Source organism: Triticum urartu, chromosome 4A, assembly GCF_056163025.1.
Source record: "Triticum urartu cultivar PI428250 chromosome 4A, HENAU_Tu73, whole genome shotgun sequence".
NCBI lineage: Eukaryota > Viridiplantae > Streptophyta > Magnoliopsida > Poales > Poaceae > Triticum > Triticum urartu.
The window spans coordinates 593,899,371-593,918,931 of record NC_141876.1 but is presented as its reverse complement, the minus strand read 5'-3'; the positions used below and the strand labels follow the sequence as shown (position 1 = coordinate 593,918,931).

General features: G+C 44.5%; 1 pseudogene; it reads left to right on the top strand.

Annotated features, from left to right (window-relative positions):
* LOC147976968 (uncharacterized) overlaps nucleotides 1-19,561 on the top strand; it is a 55,265-nt pseudogene that overhangs the window by 21,641 nt on the left and 14,063 nt on the right.

Genomic DNA, 19,561 nt, shown 5'->3' with positions numbered 1-19,561 from the left:
TTTAACACCAATATAAATAAAGAATGAGTTAATTAGAGTACCTTGAAGTGGTGATTTATTTTCTTATACTAACGGAGCTCACGAGTTTTCTACTTTAAGTTTTGTGTTGTGAAGTTTTCAAGTTTTGGGTAAAGATACGATGGATTATGGAATAAGGAGTGGTAAGAGCCTAATCTTGGGGATGACCAAGGAACCCCAAGGTAATATTCAAGGACAACCAAGAGCCTAAGCTTGTGGATGCCCTGGAAGGCATCCCCGCTTTCGTCTTTGTTCATCGGTAACTTTACTTGGAGCTATATTTTTATTCACCACATGATATGTGTTTTGCTTGGAGCGTTAATTTGTTTTGTTAGGATTTTCTTGCCGTTATTTAGAACAATGCTTTGCATCTTTTATTTCAATAAAAGTGGCATTGATAGCCTTTACTATGCCTATGTTACAAGTATACATGTTGCCGTTTGAAAACATAAAGTTTACCGCTGTTGCAGTAATTCCCTAGAAAAATCAGAATGTGATAAAATGTTGAAACCTTTTGAATATTAAGATCTGATAAATTTACTAGAGTTGGAATTTTATTTCATAATTTTTGGAGCTAGGGAAGTATGGATGTTGCAGCATTCTTTACAGACTATCCTGTTTAGGCAGATTGCTGTTATGTTTGCATTGTTTGCATATGTTTGCTTCTTTAATGATTCTATTTGAGGATAGGACTATTAAATATGCAGGGGAATTTAGTATACAATGTTGAATAATAATTTTAGTGATTTGCTACAGTAGAGTATGATAAGGTTTTTGCAATGGTTTATACTAACTTATATCACGAGTCCTTGTTGAGTTTTGTGTGGATGAAGCTTTTGAGATTTAGGGAGACCGTGATATGAGAGGAATTAAGGAGACACAAAAGCTCAAGCTTGGGGATGCCCAAGGCATCCCAAGATAATATTTCAATAAGTCTCAAGTGTCTAAGCTTGGGGATGCCCCGGTTGGCATCCCACCTTTCTTCTTCAACAACTATCGGTTAGTATCGGTTGATCCTAAGTTTTTGCTTTTTCACATGATGTTTGCCATTCTTAGATGTCGTTTTATTTAGTTTTGCATGCTGTTTGAATAAAATACCAAGATCTGAAATTATTAAATGTTAGAGAGTCTTCACATAGTTGCATAATTATTCGACGACTACTCATTGATCTTCACTTATATCTTCCGGAGTAGTTTGTCATTTGCTCTAGTGCTTCACTTATATCTTTTAGAGCATGGTGGTAGTTTTATTTTGAAGAAATATATGAACTCTCATGCTTCACTTAGATTATTTTGAGAGTCTTAAATAGCATGGTAATTTGCTTAAAATCCTAATATGCTTGGTATACAAGATTAATAATAAAACTTTCTTATGAGTGTGTTGAATACTAAGAGAAGTTTGATGCTTGATGATTGTTTTGAGATATGGAGGTAATAATATCAAAGTCGTGCTAGTTGAGTAGTTGTGAAATTGAGAAATACTTGTGTTGAGGTTTGCAAGTCCCGCAGCATGCACGTATGGTGAACCGTTATGTGATGAAGTCGGAGCATGATTTATTTATTGATTGTCCTCCTTATGAGTGGCGGTCGGGGACGAGCGATGGTCTTTTCCTACCAATCTATCCCCCTAGGAGCATGCGCGTAGTACTTTGTTTCGATAACTAATAGATTTTTGCAATAAGTATGTGAGTTCGTTATGACTAATGTTGAGTCCATGGATTATACGCACTCTCACCCTTCCACCTTTGCTAGCCTCTCTAGTACCGCGCAACTTTCGCTGGTATCATACACCCACCATATACCTTCCTCAAAAGAGCCACCATACCTACCTATTATGTCATTTTCATAGCCATTCCGAGATATATTGCCATGCAACTTTCCACCATTCCATTTATTATGACACGCTTCATCATTGTCATATTGCTTGCATGATCATGTAGTTGACATCATATTTGTGGCAAAGCCACCATTCATAATTCTTTCATACATGTCACTCATGCATCATTGCACATCCTGATAGTCTCATATGTTGTCACTTTCATATACTAGTGGGAATCTTTCATTATAGAACTTGGCTTGTATATTCCAATGATGGGCTTCCTCAAAATGCCCTAGGTCTTCATGAGAAAGCGAGTTGGATGCACACCCACTAGTTTCTTTTGTTGAGCTTTCATACATTTATAGCTCTAGTGCATCCGTTGCATGGCAATCCCTACTCACTCACATTGATATCTATTAATGGGCATCTCCATAGCCCGTTGATACGCCTAGTTGATGTGAGACTATCTTCTCCTTTTTGTCTTCTCCACAACCACCATTCTATTCCACCTATAGTGCTATATCCATGGCTCACGCTCATGTATTGTGTGAAGATTGAAAAAGTTTGAGAACATCAAAAGTATGAAACAATTGCTTGGCTTGCCATCGGGGTTGTGCATGATTTGAATACGTTGTGTGGTGAAGATGGAGCATAGCCAGACTATATGATTTTGTAGGGATAGCTTTCTTTGGCCATGTTATTTTGAGAAGACATGATTGCTTAGTTAGTATGCTTGAAGTATTATTATTTTTATGTCAATATGAACTTTTGTCTTGAATCTTTCGGATCTGAATATTCATGCCACAATTAAGAAGAATTACATTGAAATCATGCCAAGTAGCACTCCGTATCAAAAATTCTGTTTTTATCATTTTACCTACTCAAGGACGAGCAGGAATTAAGCTTGGGGATGCTGATACGTCTCCAACGTATCTATAATTTTTGATTGCTCCATGCTATATTATCTATTGTTTGAATGTTTATGGGCTTTATTATACACTTTTATGTCATTTTTGGGACTAACCTATTAACCGAGAGCCTAGGTGCCAGTTTATGTTTTTACGTTGTTTTAGGGTTTCGAAGAAAAGGAAAATCAAATGGAGTCCAATTGACCTGAAACTTCACGGAACTCATTTTTGGAAGGAAAGAAGCCTAGAAGACTTGGAGTGCACATCGGGGGATCTACGAGGAGGTCACGAGGCAGGGGGGCGCGCCCACCCCCCTGGGCGCGCCCTCCACCCTCATGAGCTCCTCGTGCCCCCTGACGTATTTCTCCCGCCTATATATCTCCATATACACTAAAAACATCTGGGAGCAGAATAGATCGGGAGTTCAGCCGCCAGAAGCCTCCATAGCCACCGAAAGCCAATCTAGACCCGTTCTGGCACCCTGCCGGAGGGGGCAATCCTTCTCCGGTGGCCATCTTCATCATCCCGATGCTCTCCATGACGAGGAAGGAGTAGTTCTCCCTCGGGGCTGAGGGTATGTACCAGTAGCTATGTGTTTGATCTCTCTCTCTCGTGTTCTTGATTTGGCACGATCTTGATATATCGCGAGCTTTGCTATTATAGTTGGATCCTATGTTTCTCCTCCCCCTCTTCTCTTTTGTAATGAATTGAGTTTCCCCTTTGAAGTTATCTTATCAGATTGAGTCTTTATAGATTTGAGAACATTTGATGTATGTCTTGCCGTGGATATCTGTGGTGATAATGGGATATCACGTGATTAACGTGATGTTTGTTTTGGTGATCAAATTGCGGGTTCCGCCCATGAACCTATGCATAGGGGTTGGCACACATTTTCGTCGTGATTCTCCGGTAGAACTTTGGGGCACTCTTTGAGGTCCTTTGTGTTGGTTGAATAGATGAATCTAAGATTGTGTGATGCATATCGTATAATCATACCCACGGATACTTGAGGTGACATTGGAGTATCTAGGTGACATTAGGGTTTTGGTTGATTTGTGTCTTAAGGTGTTATTCTAGTACGAACTCTAGGGCTGTTTGTGACACCTATAGGAATAGCCCAACGGATTGATTGGAAAGAATAACTTTGAGGTGGTTTCGTACCCTACCATAATCTCTTCGTTCGTTCTCCGCTATTAGTGACTTTGGAGTGACTCTTTGTTGCATGTTGAGGGATAGTTATGTGATCCAATTATGTTAGTATTGTTGAGGGAACTTACACTAGCGAAAGTATGAACCCTAGGCCTTGTTTCCTAGCATTGCAATACCGTTTACACCCACTTTTATCACTTGCTACCTTGCTGTTTTTATTATTTTAGATTACAAAAACTATTATCTACTATCCATATACCAGTTGTATCACCATCTCTTCACCGAACTAGTGCACCTATACAATTTACCATTGTATTGGGTGTGTTGGGGACACAAGAGACTCTTTGTTATTTGGTTGCAGGGTTGCTTGAGAGAGACCATTTTTATCGTACGCCTCCTACGGATTGATAAACCTTAGGTCATCCACTTGAGGGAAATTTGCTACTGTCCTACAAACCTCTGCACTTGGAGGCCCAACACGTCTACAAGAAGGAGGTTGTGTAGTAGACATCATATACCGGTGAGGTTGAAGACCCCCAACGCCACATCAACATTCAGGTGACCGATGAAGAGGTCACTAAAAGTGTTAAGAAATTTTTTAATGAACCGGAATCAGTCTGTCGCCAAACCGGCTTGAGCCCCTTCTATACTCAGAATAAACCGCCTGCTGTAAGCACAATGCTTCCTTTTTTATCTTTGATATCTTTTGATTTGTTCAACTTGTGAACCTTCCTCTGTTTGTGTATGAACAGGGAGATGATGCCTTCTAGAAACGGAAATGCACAGATAAAGCGGCAAAGCCATCCCGTCCCAAAACCAAAGCTGTCAAGCGTACCTCAAAGTGGAAAACAGCTGACCGGATCAGCATGGAGCTTGATGAAGATGCAGATGATCCAGAAGTTGAGGTAGAACTTGACTCACTTGGCTCCCTTTTCATGCACCTCATTAATAATGATCTTTATCAGGAGGAAGTAGAAGGCAGCCAGGCTAATGATGTAGAGGTAATTACCCTTTCCTCCAGTTCAGACTCTATGCCAACACAAAAAACCCATCAAGCAATCCGGAAAGTAAGCTTTTCTCATCCTGTTGCTTACTTGGATCCAACATTTATTTTGAAGACACAGCATCATGAAGCTCACCGGACAACCCGGCACAGTGGCCAATAGGTCACTTCGGCCGGTTTACCTGATACCCCAGTTCGGAAGCGCCGGTCTGAGGTCTCTCCCACTTCTGACAATTCTTATCCCAAGGCAGGTTATTTCAGACAACCTCTTAATCCGTCCGATTCAAATTATCAGGTGACTCCTCCCTCATCCTCTGGCGAGTCGACAGCAACCCAACTCCCTCCTCTAAAAACTGTGGTTGGGTAAGCTTTCAAACCCTCTCTTCTAATGCGTTGCAAATCTTGAATAAGGTGCTAAACCTCTTTTAATTTTGTTTGCAGAGCTAAAGCCAGACCCAACAAGAAAGCTCGGGTCAACAATCCGTCAGAAAACCAGGCAGTTTTGGAAGAAGAGCAAATGGGTGAACCAGACCAAACTCATGAACCGGAGGGTCCACATCCTGAGGCCACCTTTGATGAACCGCCCCTTCAAGACCGGAATACTGATGAACCACCAGAAGCTGATCCTGCTGTGCCTGATACTGAACCGGCAGCTCCAAACCGGGTTAGTCCGGTGAGAGGTACTGAGACTCCGCATCACCCACAAAAACCACTGAAGGCCAAGGAGATGATGTTATCATTACTGGTATGGGCCACAGCTCTCCTGGCCATCCCGTAATCTTGGCCCAACATAGTGCCAAAGAAGAGCGTGCTGCTAGGGAAAAGGGCAAATGGAATACTGACTTATCAAGTTATGCCCATCTCAATGCTGAAGAACTTCACTCCAGTTTCTTAAACCGTCTGCACTCAAACCGTGACTATGAAGTCGGTTTGGTGAACTTGATGAAGAAACGCTATGAGGTATTTTCATCTCCCTTTACTTCTTGATTCCAAAGTTGAAGTGCTAGCCCAAGTAGCCCCCAAGGGCCGTTTTATTATGCTAATCGTAAACCGGGTCTTTGTAACACTTTAAGTCTCTCCTACTGATCCTCAAAATGGCAGGTCCTTAGTGAAACCCAAGACTGATACTTTAACAATGTAATTATATAGTTTTCCTCAGCGTAGCCCCCAAAGGCCGGTTTTGCTTTGCAAGGTAATCCGGGTTTTAATCCATGCGTCCGTTTTGAACAGATGTACATTAGCCCCCAAGTGTCAAGGATAATGCTTGCATTGTTCTGGAGAATTATAAAAGATGTAGTGAATCAGAGCAAATAGGCATTAGCCCCCAAGTACGAAGTGCATAACTTGTTATATGCTTTGTACTTAGAAAATATATATCCTATTGTTAACATATCTTCACTGTTGCAGGCCGAACTAAGCAATAGAGATGCCCGAACCGCTAACTTGCAAGAGAATGTGAAGTCCCAACAAGCAGAAGCTGCAAAAGCCAAAGAGGAACTGACCAAAGCCCCGGCAGCGATGGAAAAGATGAAGGAGTCTTTTAACAAGGAACGTGATGACTGGGAAACTGAGAAGGCCGGTTTAACCAAAAAAGCTGAGGATGCCGAAGCAGCCCTAAAGCCAGTTGTAGATGAATTAACTGGTTTGAAGTGGCAAATGAACGCTATGACATCCGCTGTATTTGGTAAGTATCTCCTTATGCTGCTTGTCCAATTCATGAGACTTTGGTGTTTATCAGTTTGGCTGATATTAAACCATGACAGGCACTCGCATTTCTCATCTCGGTGCTGATATGCGGATGAAGCTTAAAGCGGCTTATACCTTGATTGAACAGCTGTACTCTGGATCCCAGCGTGCTATTTGCACTACGGCTTACAATAAACCGGCGCCATCACTGATAAAGGAAACTCTTGAGAAGCTGGCCATGTTACCAGCCCGGATTACCGAACTGAAGAAGGCAGCCGCAAGAGCAGGAGCATTAACCGCACTAATCCGAGCCAAGGCATGGATTCTAGATCTTGAAGCGAAGGACATCATTAAAGGATATCCAGGTGTGAAGGAGGACGGTTCAAACTTCGACAATGATGACCTCCGAAGGCTGACCAAAGAAATGCAGCCAATAGCCAGCAAACTGGCAGAGGACACACACTTGTCTCATTTCCAACCGGCTTATGACGCCCAAGGGAAGAGACAGCCTGCCGAAATCCATGAAGTTGAAGAACTTGTGCCTCCAATCTGTAAGCATACTTACGCTCCTGACATTAAGCCCTCCAGCCTTATCCATGAAGAAGCCGTGTTTCAAGCTTTAACTGGAATCGATTGGTCGACGGTTGATTTCCGGCGTCTGGGGAGGGATGAAGAAGAAGTCATCACACCAACTGACCCTCAACCGTCAAACCGTCCAAACGAAGCGTTTTAAACCGGCAGCCGGTTTACCAGCTATTGTGTGCCAATGCTTAAAAACAACTATTCAATTGGAGCCATTTGGAAGCTTCATGTAATAGGATAGCAAAAACTCCTTTATCTGTCATGCCATCGAGCATGTTTTATGACGCTTTGATAATGTGAAAACTTGCTCCACCTTTTGGGATCTATGTATGCATAACCCATGATGAGTTGTGTTCCTGGATAAAAGGACTTGAAAAGTGTCCTAGTGGTTTACCATTGGACGGGTCATGATGCCCAAGAAAAGACAACATTTGGATGGATAATCAAAGTTTGTATATAAAAAATAACATGTGCAACATACCTCGTTGGCTGACCAACTGCTTGTATGGTAAAGGTGTAAACACCAATCCGGAGCAGTGATAACTCCGTCCTTAATTTGTCGGATTAGGATAATAAACTGTACCAGTGATATGATAAACACCGGGTTTTTCTTATAACACTGGCGACTTGTTAGTCAAAACCAGACCGGGGTAATGAACGCCGGTGTATAACTGATCTTGTACTGACAACTTGTAGTTGAAAGCCATGTCGGGTCAAGGACACCGGTTTATCAGAAGACATTAGGAACCTCAATAAAGGCGAAAAACTTAGCAAATAGGACTCGAAAAAGAAATATGCGAGGCTTTTTACGAGCTGCCAGGCTCCAAATCGAGGCTTTTCATGGGCTGCCACGCCTCTGAGTTAAACCATTTAACAAAGCCTTTGAAGATGGGCCTCCAATTAACCAATCGTTGTTTTAACTTTGACAAGTTCAGGGTCTGTATAAGATTGACTTGTCAAACGTTCGGCGGGTCATACCAGGATTACCTGGACAGGACTGGCTTACTTGATGAAGGCAGGTTAACCCGGGGTTTTAGGTGAATACACCAGGCTTCCAAGCCGTGGCTTGATAGCCAATTACAAGGGTCCTTTCAAACTCTTTGTTGCGTTGCACAAAGAGCCCCCAAGTAACTTTGTGAGCTGTGCTCAGTGGGTTCCCATGTTTGAGTTTGTGCTTTGTGCAACACTCTCTTTGGCCCCACCTAATTTCCTTTGTGGCTTAACGCCCATCAAGAGGTGTAGCTATGGTGTGGTAACAACCAAGCCCCCTAGTGAAATCCCTTTGTGGTGTTTAAACCGATCAAGAGGTGTAGCTATGGTGTGACAACAACCAAGCCCCCTAGTGATATCTCTTTGTATCAGTGCGGCTGCAGAGACCGGTTTAACAAAATTTTGCTTTGTCAGTAGAAACTTTTGTAGGCACACACATGATATAAAAAGAATAGAGACCCCGCTTTATTCGAGGCTCTAGTTTATTATATAATATATACATTGTCTTAAATATGTACATATGAAGAAGCCTGTGGCTTAAGTATAGTAAGGCCGAAGAAGAGCTATATTCCATGGCTGCTTGGTCTCCTCCTCCGATTTACGTGAGTCTTTGTGCTCTCGAACATCAATGAGGTAGTATGACCCGTTGTGCAGATTCTTGCTGACCACAAAAGGTCCTTCCCAAGGTGGGGATAACTTGTGCATATCAGTCCGACCCTGGATGAGCCGGAGCACCAGACCGCCTTCTTGAAAATTTCTGGTTTTAACCCGGTGGCTGTGATAACGTCAGAGATCTTGTTGGTAAATCGCCGAACGTGCTGCTGCAAGATCACACTCCTCATCTAACAGGTCCAGAGAATCCTGATGTGCCTTCTCATTATCAGCTTCAACATAAGCCGTCACACGGGGTGAGTCATGATGGATGTCACTAGGAAGAACCGCCTCCGCTCCATAAACCATAAAGAAAGGTGTGTAACCCGTAGATCTGTTAGGTGTGGTGTTGATGCTCCATAACACAAAAGGTAATTCCTCCACCCAACAGCCCGGTGACCGCTTCAAAGGAACCATAAGCCAGGGTTTAATACCTCGCAAAATTTCTTGATTTGCCCTCTCCGCTTGTCCATTGGATTGGGGGTGAGCCACCGATGCTATATCAAGCCGGATGTGCTCACGTTGGAAAAAATCCTCCATCTCTCCCTTAAACAGATTAGTACCATTATCCTTTATAATACTGTGTGGAAAGACAAACTGGAATATCACCTTTTTGATGAACTGAACCGCCGTGGCCGCATCACACTTACTGACTGGCTCTGCTTCCACCCATTTGGTGAACTTGTCCACTGCTACTAACAAGTGGGTCTTTTTGTCCTTGGAGAGCTTAAAGGGTCCAACCATATCAATCCCCCAAGTTGCAAACAACCATGTTATTGGAATCATCCTCAACTCCTGAGCCGGAATATGAGCACGACGTGCAAATTTTTGACAACCGTCACATCGTTTGACTAAATCCTCAGCATTAGCATGAGCTGTTAACCAATAGAAACCGTGGCGAAAAGCTTTAGCCACCAAGGACTTTGAACCGGCGTGGTGACCACAATCCCCTTCATGGATTTCTCGCAAAATCTCACAATCCTCTTGAGGAGAAACACAACGTTGAATTGCCCCTGAGACACTGTAATGATGTAATTCTCTGTTGACTATAGTCATCGATTTGGAACGCCGGATTATCTGCCGGGACAAGGTTTCATCCTCTGGTAACTCGCCCCGGTTCATGTAAGCCAGGTATGGGATTGTCCAATCCAGGATGACATGCAAAGGTGCCACCAATTGAGCCTCCGGGTCAGGAATAGCCAACTCCTCGTCTGTTGGTACCTTGACCGACGGGTTGTGCAGCACGTCAAGAAAGACATTTGGTGGGACCGGTTTACGCTTAGAACCAAGGCGGCTTAAAGCGTCCGCCGCTTCATTCTTTCGCCGGTCTATATGGTCCACCTGATAACCCTTGAAGTGACCAGCCACTGTGTCCACCTCTCGTCGATATGCAGCCATGAGTGGGTCTTTAGAATCCCATGCGCCAGACACCTGTTGGGCTACCAGATCTGAATCCCCAAAACACTTAACCCAGCTTAAGTTCATCTCCTTAGCCATCCGAAGACCGTGGAGCAAGGCCTCATATTCAGCTGCATTGTTAGTACAAGGGAACATTAAATGGTGGACATAACAAAACTTGTCACCTCGTGGGGAAGTTAGTATGACTCCAGCCCCCGAGCCCTCCAACTGCCTGGATCCATCAAAGTGAATAGTCCAATACGTGTTATCTGGCTTTTCCTCTAGTGCCTGCAATTCTGTCCAATCATTGATAAAGTCCACGAGTGCTTGGGATTTAATTGCTGTGCGAGATATGTATTTGAGCCCATGAGGTCCAAGCTCAATAGCCCATTTGGCAATCCGGCCAGTTGCTTCTCTGTTTTGAATGATATCTCCCAGAGGGGCTGAATTGATCACTGTGATAGGATGACCCTGAAAATAATGTTTAAGCTTCCGGCTTGCCATAAACACTCCATACACCAGCTTCTGCCAATGTGGATACCTCTACTTTGACTCAATGAGCACTTCACTGATATAATAAACCGTCCGTTGAACCGGATATTCATTACCAGCTTCCTTGCGTTCTACCACAATAGCCACGCTAACAGCTCGGGCATTAGCAGCCACATATAGCAACAATGGCTCTTTATCGATCGGGGCTACAAGCACAGGCAGTTCAGCTAACTGACTCTTCAGATCCTCAAATGCTTTATCAGCCGCCTCACTCCAGACAAAATCATCTGTTTTCTTGAGCATCTGATATAAAGGGATAGCCTTCTCCCCAAGACGACTGATAAACTGGCTCAAAGCCGGAATCCGGCCGGCCAAACGTTGAACGTCATTGATACACGCCGGTTTAGCCAAAGATGTAATTGCTGAATTTTTTCCGGATTAGCTTCAGTGCCTCTATTTGACACCAGAAAACCCAAGAGTTTGCCTGCCGGAACACCAAAGACATACTTTTCTGGATTGAGCATCATCATGTAAACCCGGAGGTTGTCAAAGGTTTATCTCAAATCATCTATCAATGTTTCCTTCTTCCTGAACTTTATCACAATATCATCCACATACGCATGAACATTGCGCCCAATCTGCTTATGAAGACAATTCTGAACACAACGTTGATAAGTCGCCTGGGCACTTTTGAGCCCAAAGGGCATGGAGACATAGCAGAAGGCTCCAAAGGGAGTTATGAAAGTTGTCTTCTCCTGGTCCTTAACTGCCATTTTGATCTGATGATAACCAGAATAAGCGGCCAGAAAACACAAATGGTCACAACCCGCTGTAGCATCAATGATCTGATCAATACGAGGGAGGGAAAAGGGGTCTGTAGGGCAAGCTTTGTTCAAGTCTGTGTAATCCACACACATACGCCAAGTGCCGTTTTTCTTAAGAACCAGCACTGGATTAGCCAACCACACTGGGTGAAAGACCTCCACGATAAACCCTGCGGCCAACAATCGAGCTACCTCTTCACCAACAGCCTTGCGCCTTTCTTCATTGAAGCGGCGGAGAAACTGCCGGACCGGCTTAAACTTAGGATCAATGTTAAGTGTGTGCTCAGCGAGTTCCCTCGGTACACCTGGCATGTCAGAAGGTTTCCATGCAAAGATGTCCCGGTTCTCACGGATGAACTCGATGAGCGCGCTTTCCTATTTGGGATCCAGGTTAGCGCTGATACTGAACTGTTTGGATGAATCACCAGGAACAAAATCAAACATCTTAGTATCTGTGGCCGATTTAAACTTCAACGCCGGATCGTGCTCCATAGTTGGCTTTTTCAAAGAAGTCATATCTGTCGGATCAACTTGGTCTTTATAAAACTTCAGCTCCTCCGTGGCACAAACTGACTCAGCATAAGCCGCATCACCTTCCTCACATTCCAAAGCGATCTTCCTGCTCCCGTGCACTATGATGGTCCCCTTATGACCTGGCATTTTAAGCTGTAGATAAACATAACACGGCATCGCCATAAACTTAGCATAAGTCAGTCGCCCAAACAAAGTGTAATACGGACTTTTGATTTTAAACACCTCAAAAGTCAATGTTTCTGACCTTGAATCATAGTCATCTCCAAAAGCCACCTCCAAGGCTATCTTGCCCACTGGATATGCAGACTTGCCAGGCACCACACCGTGGAAAACAGTGTTTGACAGTTTAAGACTCTTATCTGTCAACCCCATACAACGGAAGGTATCATAATACAAAATATTGATACTACTTCCCCCATCCATGAGTACCTTAGTGAACTTATATCCCCCAACTTGAGGGGCCACCACTAGGGCCAAGTGACCCGGATTGTCAACCCGGGGTGGGTGATGCTCTCTACTCCACAAAATGGGTTGTTCAAACCAGCGCAAATACCGAGGCACCGCCGGTTCAATAGAGTTTACTGCCCTCTTGTGAAGCTTCTGATCACGCTTACACAAGCTAGTGGTGAAGACATGATATTGCCCACTATTTAGCTGCTTAGGATTGCTCTGATAACCCGACTGCTGCTGCTGCTGGTTCCCCTGATGGTTGTAACCTCCCTGGTTGCCTTGGTGCCCTTGATTGATGTGTCCGGTTTGATTGCCCTGAAATCCTTAACCGGAACTACCACCTCCGTAACCCGGCCCGTGAAAACCACCTCCTGAACCGCCGGGCGGGCCATTATCATACTGAGACATATTGGAGTTCTTGAAATCTCGCATGATATAACAATCCTTCCAAAGATGCGATGGGCTTCTCCTTGGATCCATGCTTTGGACAGGGTTGATTTAACAGGCGCTCCTAATTGGGGTCTGAACCTTCGCTCCTCTGGGGCTACTTACCCTTACAACGCTGACCATTCTCCTGAGCATTGGTGTTAGCCACAAAGTCCAGACTGTTGTCGGCCTTGCGTTTACCATTGTTCCCATGGCCTGCCGGATTATGTTGCTGACCCTTGGTGTTGCCGCTCTTTTTCCCTTTCCCCGATTTGTCCTCCTCTGAGTCAGGGTCTTTGGTATTATCTGAATCGGCGTACTTAACCAAAGCGGCCATAAGCGTTGACATATCATTGCAATGATGTTTGAGCCTTCCTAACTTCTATTTGAGCGGCAGAAAACAGCAATTGCCCTCCAACGTTAGCACTGCGGTGTCTGCATTGATACGATCTCACGAATGCAAAATAGCTGAGACCTGCTTTACCCAATGAGTTGTGGACTCCCCATCCTCTTGGACACAAGCGGCCAGATCCACAATTGACATGGGCTGCTTACAAGTATCTTTAAAGTTCTGGATAAACCGGTGCTTCAATTCGGCCCATGATCCGACAGAGTTAGTTGGTAAGCTCTTCAACCAAGTACGAGCTATTCCCTCCAACATCATGGTGAAGTATTTAGCACATACTGCTTCATCCACATCTAACATCTCCATTGCCATCTCATAGCTTTCGACCCATGCCTCTGGTTGCAGATTGGTGGTATAATTGGGTACCTTACGGGGTCCTTTGAAATCCTTGGGCAGTCTCACATTACGCAAAGTGGGGGTAAGACACGGCACCCCTAAGGAACTGAATACCACACCTGGCTCCACTGAAGCGGTAGGGTGAACCGGAGTAGGTTGACGGGCTCCGTGCAGAGCTCCTAACTCGGCCTCTCGACGCGCACGACCATGTTCTACCACATTCTGCACATCAGCACCTCCCCCTGCCGAGTTGTGCCCTCGCGGCGGATTATGGTGACGTGCGCTGCTTGATACAGCCGGTTCATCCTCAACGTGTCTGCTGTAGCTCCGGCTTGGACGGGGGGTGGAATGAATCCTCTTGCGGCTGTGTGAATATGCCTGCTGCTGGTTTAGAGCTGTTTGAAGGAGATCTCTGGCTCATCGTGCCTCAATTGCAACTGGTGATTCGCCGTCGGTCGGGAGGGCTGCCAATCATGAAGCGGCGGCCACAATGTTGTCCAACGGGTTGGAGTAATGCCCGGGAGGTGTTGGAACATACTGTGGCACAATGTTGTTCTGACGAGGCGGGTCCATCGTGCGCGGCTGAACCGGTGCTCCTGCTCCTGGTGCCTCTGTCCAGTTTAATATTGGCTGGTTACTAGTTCCTGCTCCTGGCGTATTGAAGAGATTTCGTGGCTCATAACCCGACGGGAGATGCAATCGGTATCTTCTTCTCATGGCTTCTTCGGAAGTGTTCTGATCCAACCTAATCCGGTAGGCCTGAGCTTCCAACTCGGCCCGTTCTGTAGCCATCCTAGCGTTGTCTGCCACTAGGTCCGCTTTAGCCTGAGCTATCTGATCTTTCACCTTTGCAATCTCCGTGTTGTGCTCATCCCGGGCTGCTGCATCCACCTCTGCGGCCATCAATGTTGCCAAAGTGTCGAACAAGTCAGACAGGACTTGAGCCGGAGGCGGTGCAGAGCTTCCTGCCCCCACTGGCGTGGCCGTTGTTGAACCGGAGAGTATTGCTGCGGTGGCTGATGAGTGAGGCGCTGACTATCTACCGGCCATGAAGATGGCGGCCCGGTTTGGCAGATCAGGAGAGTCCGGAATACTATTGCCCTCAGAACCTCCACTAATTCGGCCATCCTGCAACTAATAGAGCAATTCGGTCTCTCTAGAAGACTCCTCATCGGAACAGACAACGGTTTCTCCATTGGACGCCGGTCCGTCCTCGTATTCTGCTCCATGGATGACACCTATGAAAACATGCTTCGCCACGGGCTGAACAGGGGAAGGGCTTACACGCTGAGCCGTCTCGATGATGTCGGTGCAGGTGTCCAGCTCAGGGCCCGGTTCGCCAATTGCTGATGAAGACGTGAATCCCACCAAAGGGGACTCGGTACCCGTATTCGATTGAATTGGCATGAGGGCCCCATCCTGCGTTGTCGATGTAGAGCTTGCCGCGATGACTCTTTGTCATCCGGCCCACAGCATATCCCTCGAGTCCATCAAAGCTGCCCTTTAAGAACTTGAAACCATCGTGCGATAGCCCCACGGTGGGCGCCAACTGTCGTGGGTTTGTCACGGCAGATGTCCTCGTGAAAGGATGAAAGTGCTAGTGATCGACTAGAGGGGGGGGGGTGAATAGGCGATTTTTAGGAAAGTCTTCAAAACATGGAAGTTTCGAAGACAAACGATAGAAATAAACCTATTACCATGCGGCGGAAGGTAGACTACACTAGGCAAACCATAGTCAAGTATTCAATGGAGTGAAAGCACAATGACTAATAGCAGCTAGGCAGTAAAGATTAGGTAGGAAGATATTGTGAAGCCAATCAGAATAAGTAGTCACTCAGTGAAGGCAAAAGATAAAGCAATCATACAATGACTTCACAAGGACCAACAGTAAGTAAAGGGAAGGGAAAGATGAAACCAGTGACTCGTTGAAGACAATGATTTGTTGGACCAGTTCCAGTTGCTGTGACAACTGTACGTCTGGTTAGGGAGGCTGAAATTCAACTCAGAAGACCTCGTCTTCACCTTATTCCCCTTGAGCTAAGGACACCCAGTCCTCGCCCAATCACTCTGGTAAGTCTTCAAGGTAGACTTCCAAACCTTCACAGACTTTGTTCACCGGCGATCCAGAATGACTCTTGGATGCTCAGAACGCGACACCTAACCGGCTGGAGGATTCAAAGTCCTCAAGTGTAATAAGTCTTCAGATCACATAGACAGGAAGACTTAAATGATGCCTAACACTCTTTGGCTCTGGGTGTTTAGGGCTTTATCCTCGCAAGGAATTTTCTCTCAAAGGCTTCGAGGTGGGTTGCTCTCAAACGACAAAAGCCGTGCACTAACTCTGAGCAGCCAACCATTTATGGTTGTAGGGGGTGGGCTATTTATAGCCACTAGGCAACCCGACCTGATTTTTCCAAAATGACCCTTGGTCACTAAGGAACTGACACGTGTTCCAACAGCCAGATTTCAAACACACACGGCAACTTTACTTGGGCTAGAAGCAAAGCTGACTTATCCAACTCTGGACAAGATTTGCTCTCATAGTCTTCACTCGAAGACATAGGATTTGGTTAAGCATCACTTCAGTCATTCTGACTGGTTCACTTGGACCCCACTTAACAGTACGGTGGTTCCTATGACTCAACAAAGAAGAAAAAGAACGACGAAACAACTAAGTCTTCGCGCTCCATAGTCTTCATGCGATGTCTTCTCTTATCATAGTCTTCAATGTGAATGTCTTCACATACCACCTTTGACTTCAATGTCTTCATACATTTTTATGGGTCATCTCTGGTAGGAAAACCGAATCAATGAGGGACTTCTACCTGTGTTATCCTGCAATTCTCACAAACACATTAGTCCCTCAACTAGATTTGTCGTCAATACTCCAAAACCAACTAGGGGTGGCACTAGATGCACTTACAAAGGACTTAGTCGTGGAGCCATCGCAACGGGTTAGCTTAAAGGGGTTAAACCAGACAAGGGGACACAGGGAGTTTATACTAGTTCGTCCCCTTTGATGAAGGTAAAAGCCTACGTCTAGTTGTGATTGGTATTGCTAGGGTTTCGAAGACCAGGGAGCGAATCCGCTTGCCTGGTTCTCGAGTTATTGTCTGTTGTTCCTAAACTGCTGCCGGGTCGTCCCTTTATATACATAGGTTGACGCCCGCCGGTTTACAGAGTCCCGAAGCCGGATCATAGATGTGTCCGGTTCGGTCTCTACACTTCCTATCTTACAATGCAAGTTACATAATTAGGTCGGTTTACATCTACAGGCCTTAACTTGCCTCTGGGCCTTCATAAAGCGCCATCATTCTTACATCTTCATGGGCTTCTAATCTTCATAAAGCTAATCCGGCTACTCCTGGCCGATTTACGTCTAGTAGTAATATCCCCAACACCACCTGAAGATCCTCCAGCTACACAACCTTTACCTCTGCTTCTTGAATGGGAACAACAAGAAGAAAATCAAGATGAAGAGCCTTAAATAAATAATTCAGTTCCTCTTCCTATTCTATTCCGAGGTAAGGAATTCTTCGAGCGAGACCCTGCACTGCGACCACAAATTTGGCAGTACCCACCAAATCAGAGAGATAATGTGCGGAGGGCATATTTGTCGTTAGGCCCCATGCAACCAAAACTCAAACATTATAGAGCTTCTGGTAAAAAAGGCCATCAGCGTCGCTTCCAATATAAGTGGTTTGATAGTTTCCCATCATGGCTAGAGTACTCAGAGGACAGTCATCGCGCATACTGTTTACTCTGCTTTGTTTCTAGCAGAAATATCTTAGCAAAAGGAGGCTTGATGTATTCATAGTACATGGATTTGATAACTGGAAAAGGGTGAATGATGGAAAATATTGTGCACTCTTAGGCCATGAAGGTTCTACGCCATGCTCACCACACAACCATGCAGTCATAGAACGCCAAGCATTGTTGAACCAGGCAGGTCATTTAGAAAATGTTGTAGCAGCAAAGGATGATGAAAAGGTAGAAAGAAACCGTTTAAGGCTAAAACCATCTGTTGCGGTTGTTAGGTGGCTCACATTTCAGTCTTGCGCTTTTAGAGGACATAATGAGAAAGCCGAGTCAAAGAATAAAGGAATTTTTCTCGAATTGTTAGGCCTTCTCGCAGAGTTCAATCCTGATCTTGCCAAAGTCATTTTGGGGAATTCTCCATACAACTCAAAGTACACATCTCCAGATATTCAAAAGGAAATCTTGTCCATATATGCATCTAAAGTTAGGAGACATATCCATGAAGAAATTGGGGATTCCAAATTCTCTATTCTGGTGGATGAGACATGTGACGTGGCTAAAAGAGAACAAATGGCATTGGTTTTCAGATTTGTTGATAAAGCTGGCTTTTCACAAGAGCGGTTCTTTGATTTGATACATGTGGCCAACACCAAGTCCATGACACTGAAAGATAAATTGTGCTCTGCATTATCATTAAATGGTTTTGATATTCAGAATCTCCGTGGACAAGGATACGATGGGGCTAGCAACATGAGAGGAGAGCTGAATGGGTTGCAGTCTCTTTTTCTCAAGGTATGCCCATATGCATACTATGTTCATTGTTATGCTCACAGATTGCAGCTAGCACTAGTAGATGCATCCAAAGAGGTGGTTCATGTTGCCCAGTTTTTTCAGAAATTGATCTTCATTATTAACACTGTCGACTCCTCATCAAAACGCCATGATGAGTTCCATGATGCCCAGTTGGTAGAACTAGCACGTATGATAGAAAATGGAAGCATTCAGACTAGTCAAGGGGCAAATCAGATTCGATCACTTAAAAGACCCCGGGACACTAGGTGGGGTTCTCAGTTTGGTTCTATTCATAGCCTTATGAAGTTTTTTAATGCGGTAAATTTTGTTATCCAAGATTTGGCTTCAGATGGATCAGTAGTGAGATCAATACGTGCTGATGCTGACACTTCTTTCAGCTATTTGTCCTCGTTCGAGTTTGTCCTTATCTTATGTATGATGAAGGAGATATTAGGGATAACTAAAGGACTTGGTCAGGCTTTACAAAAGAGGTCACAAGACATTGTAAATGATGTTCGTCTAGTGTTTGCAACAAAAGAGTGTCTTTGTCAGTTGAGATCGGACAAAGGCTGAGAGGAATTCTTTTGCATAGTTGTTGAATTTTGTGTGAATCATGGCACTGAAATTCCAGACATGAAGGAAAATTATATCATGCGTGGTGGCCGTGCACGGCATCAGCCTGATCATTTCACTAAGGAGCAATATTTTCAAGTCGAGATATTCCGTGCAACTCTTGACAGCCAACTACATGAATTGGATCGCAAGTTCAATGAGAAGATGATGGATCTTCTGTCCACCAGTGCCACATTAATTCCTAGAAATAAATTTCAATCTTTTAAAGGTAGTGATATCACTACTAGGGAAAACCCTAGTAGTAGCGCGGGTTTTTAGGCTATCAGCAGCGCGGGTGGCCGCGCTACCAATAAGGTGCTACAGCTAACTCTTAGTAGTAGCGTTGTATGTACCCGCGCTACTACTATTGACTATAGCAGCAACGCTTTTACAGAACGCGCTACTATTAGTTAGCTGTAGCGATTTCCTAGCCCCGCGCTACTGCTATATCTTTCATCATTTCAACCCTGTTTCAGCTTCAATAAACTACAATTTCGAGATACTAGGTACTACTAGATATCAATTTCATAAAGCCATAAAGCATTATAGGTACTAGGTAGTATTCCCTCGGTTCCAAATTACTCGTCGTGGTTTTAGTTCAAATTTGAACTAAAACCACGACGAGTAATTTGAAATGGAGGGATTACTAGATAACAATTTCATATATACTCAACATGTATCCTCAAGCAGTACTAGGTGATATCGATGACGATCATCATATGTAGT